Below are 19,580 nucleotides of genomic sequence, written 5' to 3' on the forward strand. Positions count from 1 at the left end.
AAGCGCCGGCAACGATGTCACGTGCCATCCACTCGCCGGAAAACTATTGCTGATGTCATCTGACGTCATCGGATGACGTCATCACTCCACGTCAGCAGTCACGCAAGCACCTCCACGTCAGCCCTAGTCCACGTCAGCGACACGTCATCAGCCACGTCAGCAGTGTCGTCTCGTTAGCACCACGTCGTTGACCCGGACCGACCCGACCCGGACCACCCGGATCTGACCCGTGAGCACTTTGACTGTTGACTTTTTGTGTTGACTTTGACTTTTGACTTTTTGCAAAATTTCCAAAAGGGCCTATCTTGCTCAGTTTTTCGCGTAGATTCCGATTTTGGCCTCCGTTTCTTCATTTGAAGCTCCGAAATTAGTCAATTGACACATTCTTCATTATGGTTTCTTCAAAGGCATTCTTCAAGGCATCTCCAAGTGATCTTCTCATGATTATCCAAACTCAAGTCTTCATCGAGCTTCCGCCTTGAGTTTGAGGGAGGGTGTTAGAGATATATATTAGACATATTAGCCCAATGTAATAGGCTCAAGCCCATTCCTGCTTATACTAGTAGTCTAGGGTTTAGTCACCTATATATACTCATGTTAGGGTTCATTGTAACACAGGAAGTTATTGTACTACACTCTCATACAATAAAGATGTAGCCCTTAAGGGATTCCTCCGTGGATGTAGGCCGTCAAGGCTGAACCACGTAACCCTCGTGTTCTCAGTGTTCCTATTCTATGCTTTCTCTTCCGCATCCATTCTAGCATACACAACATGATATAACACATCTCTTCGTTACTAATATTTAACATGAGTGATGAAAGAAAAAATTGTAGACCCATCTATACATATAAAAGCGATGTTACACAAATCATAATTACATATATCATCAAATTATTGCAAATTAAGTGATCCCACCAAGAAGAACTGTTAATCAAATTTGCCTAAACTAGCCAATGCAAGAGTCCAAAAAAAAGGTGAAGAAAAAAATAATCAATCATTGGATACTCATCTCCGCCAAATTGTCTCGTGTGGGAAGAAATCCTAGAAAGTGGCAATCGTGTGTGCGCCCTTTTATTTTCATGTCTCGTGATAGCCAGACAAAGTGCGGCGCGTGAGGCCTCGAAAGTGTATCTAAGCTGGCACAAAAGTAGAAAGTGGGACCCACTCACTCCCCCAAGGCCCATTTGATTTGAGCCGTTTCAAGCCCAACCTGGGGCTATATTCGGTGAACACAAACGCTCTGCTTTTTACATTGGATCCCGTTAGGTAGTGTTCACTTTTTTTTCTTTTTCTTTATTTTTTTTTTACTATATGGTTAATGTGGTTAGGTGTGTAAAGAATTTGGAAGAAATTGAGGGCCATGTGAAAGTGTTTTTTGTGTGTGTGTATTTGATTTGATGTGCTTTTTGGAGATTTGAGTGGGTTGGCATTTGGAAATTTTGGCTATAGGGGATAAAGTTTGTCTTTCATGTTGACATTATGGTATGAATTATGCAATTGCAAGGAAGTTACTATATTCTTACCTTAAAATATAGGTTTTGTTCAAGAAATTATTAAAAAAAAAGAGAAAGATGTGGTTAAATGGTTTAATCTTTACGTGATTGACATGCTCGTGCATTGCTTTTCGTGGGTCCAAGTTATTTTCTCTTTTTCTTGTCTTTGAGTGATTTGTCACATTGGATTTGGCTTTTCATAGCCAAGGATATACCATGGGTGATGATAATGGTAGCTAGTCAGTTTCAAGTATGTCATACATGGGTCCTTAATTTGAACATTTTTTAAGCTGGGAATTCGATTTTACATCTCATTTTCAACAATTAATTCATACCAACGTCATGAAAGCTTTATTTGCCAAACAAGAGATATAAATCAAAGTTGGTTAGATAAAAAATGATACTAAAGAGGACCTAGAGAATAACACCATCTCCCCCTTTATCACTCAAGGTCTAATAAGCATCCAATTAACAAACCCTTGCCTAAACCTAGGAAGATCTATATTCTTTGTTAATCAACATTCAAATAACAACTCTTACCTAAACCTAGGAAGATGTAAGTTCTTTATACTTGATTTAAGATAAAAATAAGATGGATAAACTACTTATCTATCTAATTTTAATAGGGTTATAAGTAGGTAGGTTGAAGAGTAAGAATCATGATAAGGGTTATTATCAAATAAAAGTGACAAACTATTAGTCTCTAGCAACGTGGGGCCTATTGGGAATGAATGACTAATAGGGATGGTCAAAAGTCCTTTGATCTGAAGATTAAAATACTATATGAACTCAGAAGAGGTTTAGAAGAGAAAATGTAGAGTGACAATTGTAATTAGGAAAAATGTATAAATCTTCATGAATCAAGGGGGTGGGGGGTTATCTACAGGCTTTTGTAGGTGGGGTTTGGTCACTATCCCATAAAGTGTAGGAGTTCTAATAATTCATCATCCCCTCAAGTTGAGTGAGGAAACATGAGTCTAGGGTGTTGTTTTCACTATCTTGTAGCATTGAATGTGAAATCAACAGTTGGTTATAAGATATTAAATACAAATATGATGGATCGAGGGCCCGACACTTCTTTGGGACAACTTTTTTTTTAACAACCCTCACCTAAACCTAGGAAGATCTATTTTCTTTGTAAATCAGCATTCAAATAACAACTCTCACCTAAACCTAGGAAGATGTCTATTCTTTATACTTGATTTACAATAGAAATAAGATGGATAAACAACTTATCTATCTAATTTTAATAGGGTTATAAGTAGGTAGGTTGAAGAGTAAGAATCATGATAAGGGCTCTTGTCAAATAAAAGTGACAAATTATCGGTCTTTCACAATGTGGGACCCATTGGGAATGAATGACTAATGAGGATGGTAAAAAATCCTCCAATCTCAATATTATACTATTATATGAACTTAGAAGAGGTCTAGAAGATAAATTCGGAGTGACAATTGTAGTTAGGAAAAAAGTATAAATCTTCACGATTCAAGGGGGGTTGGGGGGGAGGGGGGGTTATCTACAGGCTTTTGTTGGTGGGGTTTGGTCATCATCCCCTCAAGTTGAGTGAGGGAACATGAGTTTAGGTTGTTGTTTTTGAGGGCGTGGGTGAATGTTTTCATTAACTTGTAGCATTGAATTTGAAATCAACAGTTGGTTATAAGATAATAAATACAAATATGACGGATCAAGGGTCTGACACTTCTTTGAGACAACTTTTTTTTTTTCTTTAATAGGAGACCGACCAAATTTTTATTTATTTATCCCGAACATGCTTTAGATGACTTATGTTAGTTACCTCAGCCACCAAGTAATTTTGTTCATTTAGGGAGATCCTTAACGAGATCATTTGTAAGTGGTTTCATTGTCAAGCTCAAATCTTTCGTTTTGGTCTAGCTTAAGAGGTCATGGATCCCTTAAACCTTGGGTTAGGGAGACTTGATCCCTCTAAGAATGATTATGAATACAAATTTCATAAGAACAGGTTAATTCTAGTTTTCATAAATAACCCAAAAAATCTAGACTTTTCACACATGCCATACATTAATATATACTAAAATCATTTATTTTTTAATTTTTAATTAGGATTCTAACGGGCTTGGCTTGGTTTGAGCATTAATTAAATGATAACTTCACAGTAAGACTAAATTGAATCAATTATTGTATTAGGCCCATGTGGTCAAACTTGCTCAAATTTCAATTTGTTTGACACATGGAGATTCAATAACTTTTGAAATAAAGATTTATGTACATTTAAAAACGAGTCATTTCTCTTATTTGTTTCCTGCTTCTAATGCCAATGGCCCAATACTATATTTGTCTCCTAAAAAAATGAAAGATAAGAAAGAGAAATTTTGAATCCTAAAATTTTTTATTTAAAACTCTAAAAATACCAACTAAGTTACACAATTTTTGACATGCAATATTTTGAATTTTAACAGGCTCATAATTTGCAAAGTAAAATATACTAGTTCATCTCTTTAATGCGCAAAGTTGGCAACACTGTTTCAACTTTGGTAAGGAGCTAAGTGAAAATAAAGACACAATTCCATGGGATACAGCTCTTTCGATTATTTACTATTTCAAATAATTTTGTACATTCCAAGCAACAACAGCTGGAATAGCTCAGTTGGTTAGAGCGTGTGGCTGTTAACCACAAGGTCGGAGGTTCAAGCCCTCCTTCTAGCGCTATTTTAATTTTTTCAAAAAATTGAAATAGTTGACACACTTTCATGGCGCTTGTTCCATACCATTTTCAACGATTTGGTTAGGTTATGTCCACAGCCTGATTATCTTATATTTTTATAGAGCATGGATCAAAGGAAATCATTCAATTATGGGAGAAGTTTGTCAAGATTACATCTCCAAGGAAATACAAAAACTTCGGCTAGTGAAAATCTTTATATTTCATTGCACCTCGGGCTATTAGACTGCTAGCATTTCTGAGTGGAAATTTTGAAACAAGCAAACCATTATTCTTCATCACCAATGAAAGCAATTATCAATCTTTGAACAATATAATTTAGTAGTATTAGCATTAACACGTAATGTATTTGATATATGCATTTTATATCTCACAACATGTGAATCTTACACAACTATATACTTACATATTGTGAGGGTGTATATGTCAAATGCATAAGATAATTATTGATTGTAAATAACCTCACTAAATCATAGACCTTGAGTGGATGTGTATGTACTTAATTATGCTTGGAATTTGAGAGGAGGAGGGTTGGTGTTTTGTCTTCTTTATGCAAGCTCTTGGTAGTTTAAAAAAAAAAAGTAAGATAAAGGGATAGAGGATAAGTGATATTAAGGTAGATAGTAGTGGGGAGATGGAAAGGTAAAAGGGAGGGGAAAAGTTAGAGAAAGTATAACAATAAGTTGGAAATTTTATAAGAAAAAAAAAATTAAAAATAAGAGAGTGAATGTTGAAAATGGGTGGGTGATGTGGCTATTGATAGGGCTCAACAAGAGCGTAGTACCAATAAATGCTACACTTCAATTTTTAGATATATATAAATAGAAATAAATACCAAACACAAATTTTTGTATAATGGAGTAATATAAATTGACTCTCTTTAGTTAAAGGTTCTTGGCTTATAAATTAATTTTTATTTATAAAAATAAAAATATTTGATAAATTACTTATTGTTCTAAAAAATTAAGTTATTAAGAATGATGAATTTAAGAAATTAATCTAATAATACCATTTAGCATTTCGTGACATATGTAAGAAATATATTGCTGCTTCGTTATGGTATGAATTCGTTGAAGATACCACATGAAGTATCTTTGTATTTAAATATTTTCTATAAGGGCATATATTAATCATCTATTTTGGGAAACATTTTATAGGAAATTGAAAAAATTGTCAAAAAATGTAATAAACTTTTTTTTAATAAAAAATTTCTTAAAATAGTTTACTAAGACACATGTTAGTAAAATCCTTCTATTAATAATGGTTAAAATTGGTTTATATACACACACACATTTGGATTTGCAGTAACATGCTGCCACGGTTGGTCAAAATGGCCCATTAGCATTAATTTTTGAAATATTTAGCAACAGAGCACTGTTTCGAAAATAATTAGGGAAGTACCACTTTTTCCGAAAACGCCGCTATAGGGCCCAAAAACGTCACTATAGGGCTTAAAAAACGCCACTATAGGACCCCTTGAACCTGTTATGGGGACTTATAAAAAATTTTTGCAGGAAAACGCCGCTATAGGGCCCAAAAACGTCACTATAGGGCTTAAAAACGCCACTATAGGGCTTAAAAACGCCACTATAGGGCCCCTTGAACCTGTTATGGGACTTATAAAAAAATTTTGCAGGAAAACGCCGCTATAGGGCCTAAAAACGTCACTATAGGGCCCCTTAAACCTGTTATGGGACTTATAAAAAAATTTTGCAGGAAAACGCCGCTATAGGGCCCGAAAAAGTGGTATTTCCCTAATTATTTCCGAAACAGTGCTCTGTTGCTAAATATTTCAAAAATTAATGCTAATGGGCCATTTTGGCCGCCACGGTTAGTTATTTCACTAATTTGGTGTGGCGTTTTTGGACCCAAATTTAAACCGAATACGCAAGAGTGAATGAAGCATTATGAATGAAACAGTGTCTCAGCTTAACATTCACAGGAAAATTAATCTCGATCCCAAAAGCTTAGATTGCTGTTCTTTTTAAAAAAAAAAAAATTTGTTCATACCTGAGCTTTCATAAAATCGTAATTACGGTGGGATGTTTCAAGATTATGTATCTCCTTAAAAAAAATTGTATGTGTATCTCCAAAAAAAGAAAAAGAAAAAGAGTGTCTCTTTAAGAAATTCCATAAACATTGGCTTGTAGGAGGTACCATTTATCCCTTAACTTTAAATTTGAACTTTCCATTCTCAAAGTCAAAGAAACATGTATTTTATGCATTGAAAATTTTTTGAACAGGAAATTAAATTCAATATTTATGATGGGTTCAAGATATATAATTTTAATAGTTATTAATAAAATGTTTACATAATTTTTTCCCAGAAGAAATCTACTAAGACCAAATATCTTTATATATGAGGCTACATGTTAGTCTCACATAGGATGCATGCACCCAACTCATATTTTCTCCTATATATGGGCATTGACAATCTTTACAAACTTACATTCCTTTTTTATGTGATTTTTATAACCGAATCCTATGATCCATAAATGGTGACATTAACATTTCTTTTAAAAAACCAACTTAATGATTTTTCAATCATGAAAATTTACAAACTTGCATTCCTTTTTTTTTTTGTGATTTGGATAACTGGATCCTTTGACCCATAAATAAGAGAAATGTTAACAACCCAGAATGAGAGACTTGGGCATTGAAAAAAAAAAAAAAAAAAAAAAAAACATTGTGTCATATACTAACATATAGGTATGCCTAGTGCTTTATTAAAATGATGAAATTTAGAGGAACATTTAAAAAAATTTCCTTTTGTTTTTTTTTTTTTTCCTTTGTTTCATAATATTTCTTAAAAAGAGAACACATGTGACATGTATGAAAATTCTTACATCCCACTTAATTAATCAAGGTGTACAATACATCAAACACTTCAATCAAATCAAACTTCTGTATTCAATCCAATTCGTTCTATTACAATAGATTTAGCATATCCCTAATTGGGGTAGTAGAATTGTTGTGGCTGCAATGTGATATGAATAGAAGAAGTTGTATCTTCCATATTGAAAATTTAGATTAGACCCAAAAGTGTAAAGGATATAACAGAGATTGTTGTGGAGGTGCTTTCTGTGGTTGGCAACAACCATTATATATACCACTTAATGACAAACAAAGTAAGTTTACTGTGTCACCTTACCAGAAAGATACGTTATATTGCCATATTTATTAAAGTAGAGTTCCAAGTAATACAAAAATTCATCAACTTAAAGTAGAGATGCAGAGAAAAAAAAAAAAAAAAAAGAGAGAGAGAAATAACCTTTTGTATGTGAAAAAACTATGAATAGAATAGAAAAGAAAATTGTAAATTTATAGTAAGAGGAGAGAAATAAGAAAAGTAAAAAAAAAAAAAAGTAAGATAAAGGGATAGAGAAAATACAACAATAAGTTGGAAAGTTTATAAGAAAAAAAAGAATTAAAAATAAGAGAGTGAATGTTGAAAATGGGTGGATGATATGATTGTTGATATGGCTCAATAAAAGCGTAATAGCAATAAATACTACACTACAACTTAAAGAGAGAGTGAAAGAGAGAGAAATACCAAACACAAATTTTGTATAGTGGAGTAATATAAATTGATTCTCTTTAGTTGGAGTGTGGCTGTCAAGTCGTTTGTGAAAGAAAATTAATTTCACCTTTCTGATATGACACTTTAAGTACAAATTAATGTCATTTGCAATAACATGTTGACATGGTTAGTCATTTCACTCATTTGGAGTGGTGTGTTTGGACCCAAATTTATGAAAGGAAATAGTGTCTCAACTTAACATTCACAGGAAAATTAGTGAGCATTTGGTTCCATTTTTGGAGCCCAAAACACACGTTTCTAAGCCTAAAGGTTTCTTTCATATTGGACCATTGGAACTACCATTCAAAAATGCAAATATGATTTGAAATGTTACCCTTGGTCATTTTAAGTATTATTCATAAACTATCCTTGTTTTTATTATAATATCCCAATACCTAGATCTCTACCCAAAAAAATACTGTCATGGAGCTGGAGAAGAATTTCTCTACACTTTGTGCTCCCTGCTTGTCAATTGCAAGAAGCCCAAAAAAAGAATTCCACTGTGCCGGTAGTAGTGGTTCTTCTTTCCTTTCCTTTTCTCCAAATTTTAAGCAACCAACCACAAAATAGACAGAGAATGACATGCAAAGAAAATTATTGGCAAAAGAACATACACAAAAGAACAGTAGAAAATACAACAAAATATACACAGAAGGATAAGAACCTCCACTACCAATCTCACTCTTAAATCTCAACATCTAATCTCACTTCCAATTTGGTTTTAGGGTTACACACACACGCGCGCGTAGAGAGAGAGAGAGAGAGAGAGAGAGAGAGAGAGAGAGAGAGGAGTTGATTTTGGGTGAAATTAAGAAAAAATTAACTTACTCTTAATGATTTTTAATTGGCATGCATGAGGTTGGATAACAAATTTGAGAGGAGTTCAGTTTGGTTCTTGGAAGCTATTTGATGAAATTAGAGAAAAGGAGAAGCAGAAAGAAGGAGGTATTGTGCATATCAGATTCCTTCAGCCATTCAAAATAGTAAGTTAGGCACGTTTTCAAACAATTAAGAAAACTAACATCTCGAGTTTTTGAAACTCGAGATTCAACTTAAAAACCGACTTTTATACAATCACTTTCCATTTGTTCTGCACTGCTGAGGTGGCAAAAATTGCCACGCGGATCTCAAGTCTTTAAGACTCGAGTTTTGCCTGGCACAAACCGAGTCTATAAGACTCGAGGTTCAATTAGAGGAATAATAATAATTTCAACAGATCTCGAGTCTTATAGACTCGAGTTTTGCCTGGCACAAACCGAGTCTATAAGACTCGAGATTTACTTATCCAAACGGTGTTCTAAATAAACTTTGAACAGAACTCGAGTCTATAAGACTCGAGTTCTGGTGGAACTATTTTACTAATCCGTTCCGTCCACACTCAAAAACAGATAGCAGTAGTTTTCAGAACGTGTTCCTTGGACTATATTATTCAGTCCACACTCAGTATCTTCAAACTCTCACCCAAAAACTGAGCATCCTCAGCTCTCACCCATACACTCAGCCTCACTAACTCTCACCCATACACTCAGCCTCACTAACTCTCACTCTCACTCACCACATTGCCTCTCTCACTGCTCTTCCCTCTCAAGAATTTCATATTTCAGGTATGGGTTTTTTGATTTGATTGTTATTGTAGTTGGGTATTAGTTGTGTATGGGTTTTGCCACTAAGAGAACTTCCCAATGACTTTATGGGTTTTCCAATGACTCCATGTTTTTTCCTAATATAAGATGTTCTTCTTGTAGTATCCCATTGTTGTTGATTTCAATTCCGTGTTTTTATTGGCTTGCATGTCATTTGAGCTATATAATATTTGTTATATTTTCTTTGATTTATTACTAATTCATGTGATTAATCTTAACCATCTTGATAAAAATATGTTTTTGCATTAGCCATTTTGGTGAAATAGAAAAAATTCTGTTCTCATTGACTTTATCCTTTTTGAGGTGTTTCCCTGCATTAATTCTTCTTGATCAAATCTGCCAATTTTAAAGAGAATGAATCTTTCATGAATTAGATTCACCAAATTCTTGTAGGTTAGAAAATTTTATGAAAGATTCATAGCAATGTACGTTTCCCTTGTTATCTGATATGTGGAGTGTTGCTTGATTGTGGAGTCACCACTTTATCTTGAAGGAGCTAGTGGATTGTTTGAATTTATTGTTAAAAGACATAAAATGGGCACATGGTTATAGTAATTGTTGAAGTTACAAAACTTCTTCTTGAAATAATGCATACAAAAGACTAGCAGGACATGAGTATGCAGATATCTCAGGGGATTTAGGTGTGGATGCTAGGATGTAAGTCTTGCTTTGGAGTTGACTGTGTTGTTTGCCATGCCTGGAAATTGTGAACATCTCAGAATATAGTAAAAAAATAACTTGGAGAGGATTATTTGTGTAGTTACTAAGAAGTACTTTAAGGGCTGCCTAATATTTCCTTCATTTTGCTTTCTGACACGGTGCTAGAGACATTAATGTAATTTTAACTGCTTGAGTTGCCCCTTTTCAGTTTAGTAAATGGTAAACGTAGCACTAGAACATGACAGTTCCTTTATTTAGGAATTGTCTGCCTCTGTACAAGATGCAAACTTAAGAACCATTGATTTTGTTATAGGTAAATCATGTGGACGTTTACATTTTTTTTTTTCCAGTGAAACCTTTAAAGTCCCTAAAACTTTTTATAGTGGTGTAGCAGATTGAGTTTAGATGTGTATAGGTTAGTACAGGTTAATATAGGTTAGATGTGTATAGATGTGTATAGGTTAGTATAGATTAGTATAGGTTAATATAGATGTGTATGTGTGAACAAAATATTATGGAGCAGAGGTTCTCTTATTCATTTTTGAAGGGGCTTTTGTTGAGAACAGTCACAATGTTGAAGCAGATTTAATTTGTAATGAGTGTGTATCGTGTATTCATTAGGCTAAAAGGTCCACTCTGATGTGGTTATTAAAGGTAGTCTTGGAATCTAATAAAATAGTTGATTGGGATTTCAGTTGATACTAATGTCTTAAGCATAAAATATGTTGCAAATACTGAAAAGGTCTCGATTCTTTTTTGTTTGGGGGGGAGGGGTTTGTATGTGTTACCAACAAATGTGGTTGTGTTTGTGTTATAAAATTATATGATATATCTTTTGCAATTATTTAGTCCCCCATTATCTTTTGCAATTTTGTATGTGTTAAAAAAAATTGCGTTTGCAATTATCTTTTGCTTTACATGTGTTTACCTCTCATACCATGTTGCTGTAATTAGCCTCTTGTATATAGGAAGGATAGATGGATTTGTATATGTTCAATTGTTAAATATAGTCGTACTACACTAAGAAATGGCACGAAAAAATGTTCAGTTTGTATGTATGATGAAAAGCAACTTATAAAAGTTTCTCGGCCGCATCTTTTTATTAGAAAGTTAAAGACCTACTAAAAAATTTGTTTTAGATCAGGGAACTTGAAAATGTTTGTTAACTAACATAGTAACTTGACTGTAACAGGTTCACAATGCCTGAAATTGATATAATCATATACCACGGTGGTCCGTTAAAGAATGCCAATGCGAACAAGGGATTGCCATTTGAAGGGCCGGGTATAAAGACCTATTATACCCAAATTGATCGTAGGTTGAAGACCCTTGACGAATTGAAGATGATGGTTATGGAAGAGTTGTGTGAGAACCCGCTGTACACAACATACACATTACTTATCGCATGCCAAATGAAATCCTGAAGCACCCGCTGTACACAACATACACATTACTTATCGCATGCCAAATGAAATCCTGAAGCACCGGATTAATTACAAGTACATGGCGATAGAAGCAGACAAACATGTGAAGATCATGTTTGACAAGTTGGAGAGAATACCTGAAGTAACTAACATTGAGTTGTACATACAGTTGGAGCCACGTGCAAAAGTTGGTATTGAGGAAATCCAACAAACACAAACAAGTTTACAAGTTACAGTTCCAGATGCTCAATACCAGTATTTTACACATGTAGAGCATGCTGATGTTCATGCCGATGAAGATGTTCATGTCGATGATGATGATGATGATGATGAGGATGAGGATGATGATGAGAATGATGATGATTATGATGATGAGGATGAGGATGAGGATAATGACTATGTTGATGAAAATATTGCCATTAACGGTGAAGATTTTGGCGATAAAGATGAGATTGAAGACATGATTGAACAAGGGGACTTTAGGGACTTTGAGAGGGACATTGATGACGATGAGACATTAGACGGTAGTCAACCTGATGCATACAATGTTCTTAGTGTCCAAAACATTACAGACACAATCCCTGTGTACTCACCACCTACCTTGTCATTTTCTGAAAATACTTGGGAAAATTTGGTTGATCCTTCACATATTGAGACACCATTTTGTCTAGTTGGAGAGAGGGGATGAATTTGTGCAAAGGCTTGACTTTTGCCAATAAAATGGAGGTGCAACGCGTATTAACAAAGTGTGCCCTCAAGGAAAACAAACATTTTATGATCAGTAGGTCAACCACGACAAAACTTTGTGCGAAATGCGTTGATGAGTCATGCACGTGGTATGTTTGCGTAGTCATGAAGCCCAAGTTCCACAATCTATGGATGGTCACCGTGTACAAGGGTCCTCACACGTGTATATGGACTGGGGTGCGAAATGATGGTAGAATGATGAGTTGTAAATTTATTGCAAATGACATCCTTAAGAAGTTATGTGAGGATCACACTACCCCAATTAAGCATCTCAGATCTATGATAGAGTCGAAATATGAGGGACAAAAGCCTTCTTACTACAAGGTGTGGGATGCGAAACAAAAGGCGATTGGGAAGATGTTTGGGAATTGGGAAGAGTTTTATCAAAGGTTGCAAAAGTTGCTAATGGCATATATTGATCAGGATCCGACTACGCAGGTGTTCTATCGTACCACATCCACTGGTGAAGATGACACAGTATTTTTGAATTATGTGTTTTGGTCATTCGGTCCAAGCATTGATGGATTCAAATATTGCAAGTCGGTTATCAGTATTGATGGGACCCATCTGTATGGTAAATATCAAGGAAAGTTGTTGGTTGCAATGGCAACCGACGCTAACAACAAGATATTCCCTCTTGTCTTTGCTATTGTGGATTCTGAGTCAGGGTCTAGTTGGAGGTGGTTTTTACAATGCCTCAGAGATGCGATTGGCCGCGTGATACCTAACGAAGGCATTTGCATAAATCAAAAGATATGAAGTACAACTAGAAGCCTTTAATGCTAACCGCCTGACCTTACCAAACCCAATTTACTAATGGGTCTCAACTAGCACAGTGGTAACCATGTTTGCAGGATCCCAATATCAGCTATCACAAGTTCTAATCTCCAGCAGTTCGCTCAAATCCCAAATAGCAATTTCACCCCTTCAGAACAATTAGTTAAACGCGGAGACATAGAGTAAAAGCTTTCCCTCAAAACCAAAAGTAAAGCTTCCCTAATAACATAATACCACATCTTGGAGTCAGCCACCCAACTGTGGGAAGCAGCTAGTTTCTTTCTACCTTCCCAGTATTTTCCAAGAAAGCTAAGTTGGATCACTTCCAAGTACAACTCCTAATGTTACATGCATCCAGCAACATTCGATTTCATATTATTTTCAAACCTCTATAAGTCAACATTATTTTTTTTTGATAGGTAAGAAAAAATATATTCAAAAAACTACTAGATGCCAAATAGCACCAGCATAACACAAGTACAAAAAAGAAAAGCAGAGAACAAAAACAAAAAACATTAATTACAAGGTAAGAGAGCTAAGGAAAAGAGGAAGAGAGTCACTAGATGTGAGCTAAGGTAAAGAACGCAGCAATGCATATTGAGAAGTCAATATTATGGTACAATTCCATGACTTTAGCACTTACTCAAGGTTCACCAATTTTGTATTTTTTAGCCCTCGTGTAATGTTTGGGTGGGGGAGGAGGCTGCGGGGCATCAACCTTAGGGTCATCATCGTGTTGCAAATTCCATTAGATGCATGCAATCAATATTCGATATAATGGTAAGAATAAAGTGAAGTAGAAATTATATTATTACATTCAAATTAAAGTTATCATACCATAGCAGGGCCTCAGTGTCCTATTTTGTGTCCACCTGTCCCACAAGTGGGTGCTCTTCTACTGCGTTGCGGTCTACCTCGTGGGGGTGAGGGCTCATGAGGGGGATGCTCGTCCGGTACATCAGTATGTGGCTCTACAGTGTCAATCCCAACCGGAGGTCCTAGAGGGTCAGATGAGGATGCGGTAGGTGGGTAATCCTGCTCTATGTAGAGGCCAGGAGTGGGTGCACTAGAGCCGGTGTGTGGGTATGAGGGTGTCTCGGGGAGTATAGGAGGGGTCACATTTTGGTCAATACTGACATCGAAATTAGGCTGCGAAGGTGGGCTGGGTGAAGGGACCTCGGGCTGAGGAGATGCATATGGGATGGGTGAAGGGGTTGTTGCACGCCGACCACGGCCCCTGACTACACTTGTGCTTGGGGTTGCTGTAGCAGGCCGAAGACGACCCCTAGCTGTGCTTGTGCTTGGGCTTGTAGTAGCACGATGACCACGGGTCGGTGTACTTACGGGTGCTGCACTTGTGCTTGGGGTTGCAGCAACTGCTAGTTCAGTCTCATCCCCATTGTTTGCATGCTCATTTACTGCAGGACCACCACCAAGGCCAGTCACATTATTTAGGACACGCCGGACATGGTTGTGAGCTTGGCTGCCTTCAGGAAGCATCGCCGACAGCGCTAAATGGCTTTGAATCTGAAACGGAGAAAGAACCAGTACAATTAGACTTGAGACATTTATGTATCAATTAATGAATGAATAATATAATACTTACGAATCTACTCAAAACTAACAGTTCTATTAGAATACTATATGTATCAAAAACTATTTCATTACATGTCAGTCAAATCAAACCAGATTTGCTGAGAAATTCATAGAAATTGATTCTATGTTCATACATGTACTCAAGTAAAACGAAGTAGGCAATCAAATGTAAGTAGAACACATTACCATAGTATCTAATTTAGCGCTGTTGCGGTCGACATACTTTCGAGTGACCGGACGGTACCAGACGTAATACGCATGATTGCGGGGCATCTCACCAATCTGAGGAGGTGCATGACAAAGTTGTTGTCGTCTTATTTCCCAGGAAATGATATATGGTCGATGCTCCTCCCTCCAATTCTTTTCCACCTTCCCACGTAAGTCGATTTTATGCAGTCTATCATTGTAGACAACATGGTCAGGCCGCTCCTGCGCCAAGACAAACTGTCGAAGCACACGGTCTGGGTGGTGTCTTTCTACTATACAAAAACACATAAGCGGCACCTTTGCTGTCCACGTATCCCTCCCTGCAACGCAGAACTCAGGAAGGTGGCCGAAGTGTGCCTCGTATGGCTGCCACACAATCTACGATAGAAAAAAAAAAAAAACAATTATCATAGCATCTTCAAATGTGAAACAAGGGAAAATACATAGATAAAGGGTAAAACTAAAATTATAACAAAAGATATGTTAAAGGATGAAGCAATCATATTATTAACGAAGATGATCATAACCAAACAATTTTTTTGAATATTATTACCTGCTCTGGCTGCATTGTAACTAATAGCTTGCGATAGTGGACCAAGGCCATGCCGGATGGCCTACTCTTGGGGCTTGGCACCCGCACCCACCTACAATTACAAGCAAGCAAATAACATAAGAACAATAATACAATTTAGTTACTAAGAAGAGTACATTGCAGAACACACTTGGTATCAGGAAAAGACTTAGATGCAAGTGGAGCATATGGCCATGGGCCATAATCACATCCAGGTGGGGGCTCTATCCTCGAGCACAAGAATGGCAACCTTGCCCATGCCCAATACTGGACCAACGTGCACGCCCCACCAATCTGCGATGCCCCTTTCTCGCTTGCCCGACACAACTCCCTATATAACCATGCCAGGCAACCACTACCCCAACTATACTGTGGCGGATCACGAAGGTTACGCATGAAGTCCAGGAACATCAAATGCACCCTATCTCCTGACTTGTCCATGAAAAGTTTGTCCCCTATTAGCGCTAAAATATAGCACCGGGCATACCGGTGTATCTGCATCTCCGTTGCGTCATGAGGCAATGGTGCTGCAACGGCCTCAACAAGTCGGCTGATGAGAATTCTTTGCCCCACCAATGTTTTATTGTCATTCGGCAGACTAAAACCCAGCAACTCCGTACGCAATTGCCTCCAACCCCCATCATCCACCACAGCAGTCGGCCCAACCAAGACGTCATCGACTATAGGAAGTCTGAAAATTACCTCCACATCTTGTAGGGTGATTGTCATCTTACCATGTGGAAGATGGAAAGTATGAGTCTCCGGCTGCCATCGCTCAACTAGGGCCGATATTAGGCAATTATTTATCTCTCTTGAAGGGGCTCTAAATAATCCTTCCAGGCTTAGCAATTTGATAATATCAATGACTCGATTATCTTGCATCTGAACGTTTGCCATCTCCTTAGTGCGACCACGGCACGTAAGTGGGCCCGAGTCCTACAAAATCGATCAAAATAATAGCGGTTGTTAGAACTAGAAATACAACATTGAAAGAACTTGCTAACTAACAGTCAAAGACAACGTAAATATTAAAACAGTTGTTAGAACTTGAAATTTCACCTCGCCATTCCAAATGGCCTCTGATCGATGATATGGCTGTCGTGTTAACAATGACCTCTGACGTAGACCGGGGTCCAAGACCTCTAACTCCTCATCAATCTGAGGCTCCATACTGCAAACAGTGCAACTGTGAGATCATTAATAGTGTAGGGGCAAAGGAGTGCTACTGTAAAATAGAATTTTCTTCAAAAAAGATAAGTTCGCAATCATACCAAAAAACATGCAAATCGATGATGTTTACGCAATCAAAGAAATTAGAATTGGTAAGTTAGAAAAAAACATAATGAATTTTTTGGAGTTGGAATAATTTTGTAAACTTTTACAATTAAAAGAAATTGAATTATGTACCAAATAAAATGACTACTTTCATTAATTTTGCTTTTTTTTTGAATCAATGTACTTTAGAATTGAGTTTATACCCCCACAAGAATAAGCTTGTTCATTTAGAGAGAGAGGTAGAGAAGTGACAAAGACACCTATAAGAATTAAACAATGCAACTAAAGGAGACATATCTATACTATCCAAAAAAATAAAAAAAGAGGAGACCCATCTTGACATTAAACAATGCAGTTGTAACAAAACAGGGACAACACAAAAGAAAATTATTTCAAATTTTTCATTGTGGTACCTTCGCATATTTATTCAAAGAATGAGATTAAGAGGTTCTCATTCTCTTTCTCCTCATTCTCATTTCGAATTGGTTAGGGGATATATATATAATTCATTCGGTTATGGTAGCCTATGGTTTTGTCATGTAACACGTTCAAGTGAAATTGTAAAATAGTCCGTGTATCGTACGGGACATCATCTAGTTTAAATTAACTATAAGAGCATTATAGCTAAAGTTAATTTTCACAATGATGATGGACAAATTGAAGCTCTCAACATCGAAATCAATCATGAGTCTCAACAGAATTGGTTTATTCCTAACAATATGAAGAAAGGAATGAGGAAGCTACTTTAGCTCTTGAATTAACATCGATAAGCCTATAAAAACAAGAGCAAATTACACTTTTCCACAGTAAACTATTATCTTCATTACACTTTACCCATTGAACTATTAGAAATTGAGTCTTATCAATTATTTCTTTGTTTTCTTTGGTCTCTTTCTGTTTAGAATGATAAAGATTGACAGATATCAATCTATGGAAACCAAACAATGACTCATTCCTTATTCCCATGGCTGAACCAAATGGGGTACAACCCCAAAACCCTGTCCACGCTCAAATACAGATGTTCTGGTGTAAGTTCTCATTTTTTTCAAATGAATATTCTCACTTATTACTTCACAACTCATACACCGTTCATAGAAGCATTTCATCAAACCCATAATTTGCTTTACAAACCCACAAACGAAAATACAATCAGAAAATTAAAACAAACCCAAAACAAATCAGTGAAAATACCATGAAACAAGATACACAAACAAATCAAACAAAACCCACAAACAAATCAAACAAAACCCACGAACAAATCAAATGAAACCCCAACAAACTAGATTAAATATCAATGTAATCCAGATATTAACACTTTTTACACTAATGAAACCCAATCAAATGCTCAATCAGTTAAAAAAATTTAATTTCCCAAACAACCAAACAGAATAATATACATGCATTCATTGAAATGACATGAACCACCAAAACCCAGAAAGATCCGGAATTGAAAAACGAAATAGGAAACATCATGAAATTCCAAAACCTAAGATTGAAGTTGGAGAAAGAGAGAGTACCTTAGGCGCACGGTGGTTCAATGGGAGCAGTACTGACTTTGAGTGCCTGACTGTCAATGGAAGCAAAACTGAGTTTCGGTGGCTGAGTGTCAATGGGAGCAGCACCTTCGGCACGGCGAGTTTGAGAGCGGAGTGTCTGAGAGTTAGTTGATTTTGAAATTTTTACAGTGAGGGGAAGAGTTTGAGAGAGTTTGAGAGAGTTTGAGAGAGCTTGAGAGAGTTTGAGAGAGCGGTGTCTGAGATTGAGAGATTTTGAATCGGGTCTCTGTAGATTGTTTTAAGTGGGAAGGGAAAAAGCGTTAAAGCGAAAGCAAGTTTATAAAACTCGATTTTGGAAATCGAGTTTTATAAACTCGCTATCCAACTGGAAACTTTCGCCATGTCAGCAACTGAAAAACAACAAAAACGAGTCTTAAAAGCTCGATTTTTTAATTGAATCTCGAGTTTAAGAAACTCGAGATGCTATTATTACAAATACTTTCGCAACAGGACAACTAACAAAATACTTAGCATATTACAGTTATTTAGCAACGAAAATCCAGAAAGAAGATAATGGTGGATGGGAGAAGATAAAGGTGAAAAGAAGATAAGGGTAAAAGAAAAGTAAAAAAAATGTAAATAAAAGTAAAAAGTGGTTTGAGTGGGATTCGTGTCCATCATGCAAGGAAATTTGTAAAATAAAATTTTCAATTATGTTAAGACACAACAAATTATCACAAAATTTTCACAATAGTTAAGGCATCAAATCTTTCTTATATCAAAATAAAATTAAATAAATTAATAAAATACTAGTTTAGGATTGGCCACTTTTCTTTAGAAGTAAAATAGTGCTATTGACACAATATTTTCGTAATAATTTCATAATAAAGTTTACGCACTAAGTTGTTATTGGTTCTCATCTGGACCTACTAGTGACATAATTTTTTTAATCTACCATTAACAACATGTCATATAGACTTTATTGTGAAATTTTTGTAAAAAGTGTTGTCGACAGATCCTTTATAGCACCTCGACAAATTCACTTATGTCGAGATTTAGTGCTCGACATATCTCGATAGCTCCTCGATCCATTGAGATGTGATTTTTATTTATATGCTGAGCATGAAATCAGATTCATTTTTTTCACTTCTCTCTCTCAATAGATTTTCTCCTCTTTCGCCCCAAACACTTCTCCCTCACTCAAATATCTCTACTCACTTCATTTTCGGCATATATCAAGCTCAGACTACTTGGTATGTGTTCTAAATCCCCTCTTTTTCATGCATTCATGCATTTAGACCTAGGTTTTGGGGTTTTTGAAATTTTTTGGGATTTTTGTGAAATTTTTGGGTTGGGTTGTGTTGATTTGATTCTATATGCTCACGGATTGCATATTCCTTGCATTTTA

General features: G+C 36.1%; 1 long non-coding RNA gene and 1 other non-coding gene across 3 annotated transcripts; one reads left to right on the plus strand and one right to left on the minus strand.

The window, feature by feature from the left end:
• The first annotated feature begins 4,106 nt into the window (after positions 1–4,106).
• On the plus strand, positions 4,107–4,180 carry TRNAN-GUU. Its single transcript has one exon. It is a non-coding gene; the product is annotated as a tRNA-Asn (tRNA).
• Positions 4,181–16,266: 12,086 nt separating this feature from the next.
• Positions 16,267–18,308, minus strand: LOC115964639. Of its 2 annotated transcripts, none has more exons than XR_004086005.1 (3): positions 18,194–18,308; positions 16,461–16,572; positions 16,267–16,337 (listed from the first exon to the last, which is right to left on the minus strand). It is a non-coding gene; the product is annotated as an uncharacterized LOC115964639 (long non-coding RNA). The 2 variants fall into 2 exon arrangements; XR_004086004.1 differs by having other exon boundaries at positions 16,461–16,587.
• Positions 18,309–19,580: the final 1,272 nt, after the last annotated feature.

The sequence above is a fragment of the Quercus lobata genome, chromosome 1 (genome assembly GCF_001633185.2).
Source record: "Quercus lobata isolate SW786 chromosome 1, ValleyOak3.0 Primary Assembly, whole genome shotgun sequence".
NCBI classification, from domain to species: domain Eukaryota; kingdom Viridiplantae; phylum Streptophyta; class Magnoliopsida; order Fagales; family Fagaceae; genus Quercus; species Quercus lobata.